Here is an 8,955-nt window from a genome sequence, read left to right as displayed (position 1 = left end):
GTGCGGCTGAGTGCATCAGCATTCAGATGTGTCTTTCCTGACTTGTGCTCAACTTCAAAGCAGTATTCCTGCAGGTGTAGATTTTATCTAGCGAGTCGCGAGCTAGGGTCCCTGACACTCATCACCCATTTCAGAGGATGGCAGTCTGTGATTAGCTTGAATTTGCGGCCGTAAAGGTAGCATCTGAAGTGCTTTACTGCCCAGACAACGGCGAGGCACTCCCTTTCCGTAGCTCCGTACTTTTCCTCTGTGGGGCTCAGCTGTCGGCTAGCAAAAGCAATGGGATGTTCTTTGCCCTCGATAACCTGAGATAGCACGGCACCAACTGCGAACTTTGACGCATCTGTGGCCATAACGAAGGGCAAATTAAAATCCGGGTGGCGCAACAGTGGTGCACTCATTAGCTTCCTTTTCAGGGCCCCAAAAGCATCCTCCGCGTTTTCGTCCCAGCGAAAGGCGACATTTTTGGCTGTTAAGGCGGTGAGCGGCTTAGCGAGCTTGGCGAACTCCTCTATGTGCCTTCGGTAGTAACCGATCAGGCCGAGAAACTGCCGGACCTGGCGGACGCTAGTCGGGGATGGAAAATCCGAGACACACCTTAGTTTCTCAGGGTCCGGTCGCACGCCGTCAGCTGAAACAACGTGCCTGAGGTATTTCACCTCGTTTTTGAGGAATTGGCACTTAGAGGGCTTCAGCTTGAGACCCGCTGCTCTTAGTCGCACCAAAACCTGCTCAATATCGCGCAAATGGTTCTCAAAACTGTCACTGTATATGATTATGTCATCCATATACACGAAGCACAGCCTCCCCAGAAGACCTGCCAGGATAACATCAGCGGTTCTCTGCCATACAGCAGGGCTGTTGGCCAGACCCATCGGCATTCTTTTCCATTCATAGTGCCCTGAGGGCGTGTTGAATGCCGTTTTCTCGGCATCTGCCGGATCCATTGCTATCTGCCAGAATCCCGCCGCCATGTCCACTACCGTGAAGTACCTGGCAGAGCCCAGCTGAGAAAGCGTCTCCTGTATATTGGCGATGGGGTATGGATCGGTGCGAGTGACGGCATTTAGTTTGCGGTAGTCCACTACCAATCGATACGAGCCATCTGGCTTTTCCACCAATAGTGCTGGTGCTCCCCAGGGTGACTTTGAGTGTTCGACAATGCCACGATCAATCAGGTCCTGCACCTGCCGCTCCATCTCCTCACGTTGGGAGTAAGGAATCATGTACGCACGCTGGTAAACGGGCGATGAAGTGCCGGTTTCTATCCTGTGCTTTATAACGCCACAGCAGCCCAAATCCAGGTTGGACGCGGCGAATACCTCCGAGTAGTCGTTCAGCAAACCAGCCAGAGCCTCCCTCTCCCTGGATTTTACGTGAGAAAGATCGAACGACACGTTTGGAGCAGCCGAACGACTAGCATGCTCTACAGTTGCGAGTACCGTATCGGTGGGCTAACGTTTCTCTATCGCAGAGGTGAAGGAAGCCAATGTTTTGTTCTTGGGAAGGCTCAGTGGCTGCTGGCTACAGTTAACCACCCGTAGGGGCACTCTGTGGGCGTCATTAACTGTCACGAGGCACGCGGCTGCCTTCAGGCCATTGCTGAGAGAGTCGACCGGCTCAAGCACTCCCACGGCACCGCTCTCTACATCTGAAGGCACAAACGCGTACAAAATGTGCTCCGACCAAGGAAGGACGACCGCCTCCTCGACCAGCCAGACGGCAACCCGCGAATATACCTTCTCCAATGATCCCACTGTTTGACGGGTGTCAATATCGGTAATGCGAATCTCAGCCCCTCTCCTGTTCAAAAACGGAACTTTTGAGCCACCCGCATTAACCTCTTCCTCAGAGAATGAGACTCCTACCTTCCCTTTTCTCAAAAAATCCTGCCCTAATATACCTGACACTCAGTTTGGCAGAGACACCGTGTCCGGGCATAAGTAGCAGGGGTGCTCCAATGCAATTCCGCCGAGAGAGAAGTGTAACCGGTAGAGTTCACTTATGCCAAGAGGATCCCCCGTTATGCCTACAAATTTGGTTGCCATACCACCAGGCGCTTCCAACACCTCGCGGTCCCCCTTCCTTCGAAGCGTGTTAAAACTGCTCTCCTTAAACAATGTCACCTTTGACCCCGTATCTATCAACAATTCCATGCAACAACCATTTAACTTGCAACGCACAACAGGGCATGCCTCGTCGGCCACTGCCACACAAACTACCACCACCTCATCATCCACTGCTCCCTCCCCACGCTCCTCAGGCTGGGGAGGACTAACTAGTTTTTTGTCTCGGTATCTGGAGCCCCGCTGTAGGCTTGCTTAGGGCGTGTCTCGCCTGCTTCTCTTTGTGGCTCCCCACGGCTCCCGTTTTGGCAGAACCTGGCGATGTGTCCGCGACCCTGGCAAGCGAAGCATACGATTTCTTCAAAATCTCGCATACCGCGCCTGTAGCTTTGTGGCGGTCTCCGGTTTCCAGCGAATGAGCGCTGTTGAGCGCGCGTTTCAACCTGGCGTTCTACCTGCTGAGATAGCAGCTGTTCTAAGCGATCTAACCGCTCTGTCAAGAGAGCAACCTCAGGGTTGAGCACCGCTCTCTCTATGACGCGTACTCTCGCTGCGGCTGTCGTTAACGCCTCATTTCGTTCCTCATCCAATGCGGCCTCCACGGCTTGGTCGAAATTGCTCGGCTTGCGCGAGAGCACGAACCGGCGCACGGGGTCTTGCAGACCAGCCACGAACAAAGCGGTCATTTCCTCTTTAAGTATATCCTCCGCGTATTTCTTCTTTAGCTGGTCTCCTTCCTCCTCCCTGCTTAACATATCGCGCGCTAAGCGCTGAAGCCGCGACGCAAACGTTCGCACGTCCTCCCCTACCATCTGTCCGGCGTCACGGAACCTCTGTACCCGCACGTGACGTGGTTCAGTGTCGAAATGCTCAAACGCGAGCTTCTTAAATTCCGCAAATGATTTTGTGGATTTTACTTTTTCGTCTCGCCATGCAAAATCATGAGCAGCTCCTGCCATCTTACACCTCGCCATTCCCAGCATTTGAGCATCGGACCATCCCCCCATTTTCCCAATCTCTTCTAGCATGGAAAAGAAATCGCAGATTGGAACCCCTGTCTTATCTCCTGTAAACGTCGGAATGACGCTTCCTAATGCCAGCATGCCTGCTCCGAGCGACGGCTTTGGAGTGGGAGCTCCCTCAGATAAAGACATTTTTTTTTCAAGCCCTCCGGTGCCTCAAGCCTCTCAAAGGGGGGTAAAAGTCCCACAATCAGTCCCGTGATTCCCTTTTGATTACAATTTTGAAGTCAAGAATGTCGCAGCATTCAGAGGACATTTGCTTTTGAGACCCCACTTCTGACACCAGTGTGATGACCCCCATAATGCGCAGGTCCACACGGGACGGAGAGGCAAAGAGACACCGTATGGCTCAGTTTAAACAAACACATATATTCAATAATTATACATGATTAAGATTCAGAGGCTGGGGCGTCCGAGCTTACGTGCCGACGACTTCATGGGGGCGATGGAGTGGCTCCGGAGTTGGGCTCGAGCGGTTGCTGGCAGAAGCTGCATGCCGTCGGGCTTCGGCGCTGAAGGCCCTCTTGGCGAACGATGTCGTCCTGAGCGTCCCTCTTCCGTACTGGTTGTCGATTTTTATATCCTCTTCTCCACACTCCCTAGGGTGAGGACGCCCACGCCGGAGGGGAAGGAGGGGGGCTAGGGCTTTCACTTGGGCGCACAAACATACCACCGCACTTATGGTCTCGCCCCCCTCACGTGTTGAGTCCGTGGGAAAGAAGGTTGTCTTCGAGGTAGCGCATAGCGTCGGCTGTGGTAAGGCGCGCTCTGGCCCGCTGACAGTTCCCGCGGGTCACCGGCCTCCGCTCTCCATCCATCAACTGACACTCGCTCCTCAAGGTAAGGCGCGCTCTGGCCCGCTGAGAGTTCCCGCGGGTCACCGGCCGGGAAAGTGGTTCCTTGTCCTGGGATGTGCTCGGGAGGCCTTCCCTGGAACCGCCACGGCAATTGGGGAGGATAAAGCACGTTTCCCCGCGGCGGCGGCGGCAGGTCCGGTTGGGTCCGGTTGGGCTTAAACCCCTTCGTTCTGGTCGTCACTCTCAACGAGCATGGCTGGGTAATTGATGATGCCGCTGTCATCTGGGTCTCCGTCTATGCCGCGCCGTCGAACGCGGAACCTCGTAGCACACACAAGGAACGTCACAACAAGCTGGCAGAACTGGGGCTGCACAACACTTTTGATGAGCTTAGTAAGGCGCAATTCATGTCGCAAATACGAAGGCTAAGGAACTCGACAACAGGAAGAGCCCTCTTAGGAAGGCTGAACTATAAAGAAGCCTCGGACATCGAGGACAGGTCGGAAAACATCCCAGATGAAATACGTCGAACCTTCCATGTTAGTCCCATACCCAGGAATATGGATCCAAACCTCCGCGCAGCAAGAAGACAGGCAAGGGCTAAATATGTAGAAACGAAGATAGCCACACAAGATCGAGTAGTGTACACTGACGCCACACTGTATCCCTGGAATCGCAGCCAAAGCATCAAGAAAACAGTTTCGGTTGTAACAACGAAGGAAGGTGACCTCATCAGCGGTGCATCCACGAGAGATGGAACGATAGCTGAGGCAGAGGAGATAGCCGTAGCCCTAGCGGCAGCCGAGGGCTATCGCACCAACAAATCTCACAATCTTAACTGACTCCCAGGAAGCGTGCAGACGCTACATGGCAGGAAGAATCAATAAGAAAGCACTAAAGATACTCTTGAAAAGAAAGCGAACCAATGAAAATATCCAACATAGGATCTACTGGGTACCAGGACACGCCGGAATCAAAGGCAATCTGAAGGCAGACAAGCTAGCTCGCGAGCTCACTACCCGAGCTGGTGCGTCAAATGCCTCAGACGGCCTGGGGATGACGGTGGAGCTCACGTACGCAGCTATCTTCAACCTCATTAAAGGCAGAAGGCGCAAATACCCCCAGCCACACCCTCAGCTAACACAATACGAGGCGACATGCTGGAGAAGACTCCAAACAGGGACCTTCTGCGGAGCAGTGGGAGGACCAGCTAACCAGCAGCCAGCTTAAGGTCCAAAGGGACCTAGTGAGCCACGCATGCCGGATGGCCAGGGACAGTGGTGCCTTGGACTAGGGGCGCCAACCACGCTCAGCCTGGAAGACATCGGCAGTCTCCGGGCACGCAACCAAACCTCTCAATTGGAACAATAAAGTTTACTCTCTCTCTTGACGCATATTAACCTAGCTTGTTTGCCACTTGGGCCTTATATAACACTATAATAATAATAATAATAATAATAATAATAATAATAATAATAATAATAATAATAATAATAATAATAATAATAATAATAATAATAATAATAATAATAATAATAATAATAATAATAATAATAAAAATAATATATAATAATAATAATAATAATAATAATAATAATAATAATAAAAATATATAATAATAATAATAATAATAATAATAATAATAATAATAATAATAATAATAATAATAATAATAATAATAATAATAATAATAATAATAATAATAATAATAATAGGATTTGGGGGAAAGGAAATGGCGCAGTATCTGTCTCATATACCGTTGGACACCTGAACAGCGCCGTACGGGGAGGGATAAAGGAGGGAGTGAAAGAAGAAAGGAAGAGAGAGGTGCCGTAGCGGAGAGCTCCTGAATAATTTCGACCACCTGGGGATATTTAGGGTGCACTGACATCGCATAGCACACGGGCGTCTTAACGTTTTGCCTCCAGAAAAACGCTGCATATAACACTACGAAAGAGCACGAATTTGCTTGCACAGTATTTTATTTATTGTTTTGTATTTCTGTTAATTTTTGGAAACATTTTTACCCATATTGATCTAACAAACGGCCCTATAAAATACGCGAATGTCTAAAGGCGAAGTTGATCTCGAAGCTCCACGTTTTTGCTTCAAAGTTTTCGATCGCTTAACATGATACTTTTTCTGCGGCTTTCCAACAATACTTTGACGCTTCCGCATAGATATGGCCTTCTGGACTGCCCATGGCTCATTCTCCGAGAATTCTAAAGAATTCTTCGCATGCTTCTGCCCCCGTCCCCTCTATCTTTCAAGTCTCGTATCTCCCCAACTCTTCTCCTGGCCCTACTTTTTTAGGCAGTGTATAAACCCGTACCCCGCAAGGGCAATTTTTTTCCTTTGTGATTTTACTCACTTGCTCCTAGATCTTTGCCCCGTGCGCAGCTATAGGCTTCGCCGTTCGTAACCCCCCCCCCCCCCCCCCCAAGATCTTTCTGTCTTCACCTTTCAGCTGGAAACTTTTTTCTCGCGACCACAAAAGGACCACCCCTACCCCAATGACCGTCGTCGCCACTGCCTTTCGTCAAAGTGCGATGCATCACCCCGGCACATCTTTGACTGACAAGTCTTGTCTGGTACAGCGGTGCCCAACCGAACAACCAGCGTGACCTAAAAGCAATTACGCTCGAGCTAGCACCGTTCTTAGTCTGTGCAAGCAAAAAGCCACAACTGATACTCTATTAGAGCTCCGACTATGTTTTCTATCCTGGTCTGCAATATCTTATTTGTAAGTACCACAATTATTTTATTTTGAGATACGTTCGGAAATGAATGTTGTTTTGAAAGTAAGTGTTGCTTTGGCATGCGGCTTTATTTTTTCCGGCAGGAAAAGAGAAGAAGAAAAAGCACGAGGACGACTTCTGTGTACCTACTCTCATAGCGAGATGTCTGGGTTAATGTCGTGCCCAGTGCAAATCTGCCCGAATGGTAAGAACTTTATTTCTCGTCTTCGGTGCGATGAATTCACCAAACATTCAGTACTTTGTCGAACAGCAGGTTTGAATTCATGTGACCTGACATCCGATGCATTCAGGAATACGTTTGTCATGTACAGCTTATGAAGAGGTGCTTAGTGTTTCACTGGAGACCAGTCGGTAAGAATATGTGTACTACTGCCGTATTTCTCCTTAGCTTCCACACTTGCGGGTGCAATAGAAAATTCTCAATTTACGGTTAAAGATTTTGCCCAAGTTCTCTCTCAAAGAAAGAAAGGCATTACTCGGAACTGTCATAAGGGTGTTTTTGTGTTGCTTTTGTCACACTGAATATCTTTACAGGAGGTGCGACATGGAGCACTAAAATAAAAAAAAGCTCAACCATTTGGTACAAGGCAAATTAAATTTCACTTTATGCAATTAATGCGGTGTTAGTTGTTTCAATTATCCTGTGATACGTGTTCCGAGTGCCTTCACGCGGACTGTGCCTCACAAAATTTAGTGTTATTTATTCATTTCTGTTTTTGTCCTGTGACGGCCATATTTAGGTTCATCATGACATCATGCCTCTCTTTGCAGGCCCTACGCATTGTGAAGTCATCGTGCAAGAGCTGGAAGAGGAATCTGAGTGCAGTGGAAGAGTCCTCTTGCAAGAGGAGTGCAACGTTTACTTCCGATATGACTGATCAGTTCACTGGAGGACAGCTCCGTTAAGCACACCATGGATGCCTTACTCTTGCGACAGCAGAACGCCGAGCTGCGTTGTCGAATCTGAGTCATCCGCACGCAGCTAACTTGAAAATAAGTGATTTTCCCTGAGCCTCTGTCACCATGCTCTTGGGTCCTCCTTTCCTTTAATTACCAGGATGGCTGGTAGTAGAGTAAGCCATCTTGCATACGATAGAAGCGTGATCCTTGTAACTCGATGCAATAAACCTGTCTTATTTTCTGATTTTTTTTTGCGCTCATTTCTGAATATTTAATCGGTTGAATGGTGCATCCACAGTTCGAGTCATTGGCAAGTGGATTATGTTGCATGTGCCAGTTTTCGAAAGCAGAATAGCAGTGTTTGAAAGCTGGACATCAGTGTTTCGAAGCTGGATACCAATGTTCGAAGGCTGGATGCCAGTGTTCGAAAGCTGCAAAGCCAATCTGAGGCCTTTACTGGCCCATGTCGCGGAACGAAGGCCAGGCCTGCGTTGGCCGCTCGATTGGCCGAACGTTGGCCGGAAACTGGCCTGAAAGTGCGGCCAATGTGTCAAAGTGGTAGCGCTTTGCCTAAGTGCCAATGTAGGACCGCCATTCATGCAAATTTTTGACAATGATCTCCCGGCGTCCGCCCAGTGCTGTTGTGCTGCTTTGGCAGTTACGTACCTGAAACGGATTAAAGCACAATCAAGAAAGGTAGTGATTTATTTGGGGGCAAAAGGGGTGCACATAATGTGCGTTTCAACCTAACTGCACAGTACCGCCAGGTTTTTGCATTCTCGGCAAGCACTAGCGCTAGAGTACAAAACGGGAAGAGCAGGATTCGTGCTCATTCAAGCGGTTCTGGAGGTCCTTCGGCTCCCTCGAAAAAAAAAAAAACGCGGGAAAACGACGTGGCGATAAGTCGCAGATGACTGGACGCTCTTAGGGTATACCGCTTTTTATGACGAGAGTGCATCTGTATATGCGGAGAGTTTCAATACAGAAAATGTTACAAGGGATTCAAAGACGGCAACACGTCACGCGTCGCCATGGCGTTACAGGTATTTCACGGTGTGGCATCATAATTGCCACGAATACGCCGCGGACTGAGCTGGAAAGCGGAGCACGTAGAGTGCGGCATTTGCTGTTTGTGGTGTAGATAATGACGACGTCGAGCCTTTGCAGTAGATACGACAAGGAGAGAAGTAGGAAACGTTGCTGGTAGAAATTATCCCTCGTTATTAGGTAGATGTGCGAAATTAACCTAGAAACGTTCAATACAGATTCGTTTACAATCCAGGAGCCGCATTCTATAAGCTGTCCTTTTTAAAATGGCCATTTGGCGTCCGTCTGGTCATCTGTTATTGGTCACTCAGATATATCCGCGGCTTTCAAGCGTCTGTGGAAAGCGACCCGGCCACTGCGGGAT

This window comes from Amblyomma americanum, chromosome 3, assembly GCF_052857255.1.
Source record: "Amblyomma americanum isolate KBUSLIRL-KWMA chromosome 3, ASM5285725v1, whole genome shotgun sequence".
NCBI classification, from domain to species: domain Eukaryota; kingdom Metazoa; phylum Arthropoda; class Arachnida; order Ixodida; family Ixodidae; genus Amblyomma; species Amblyomma americanum.
This window is presented reverse-complemented; position numbering follows the sequence as displayed.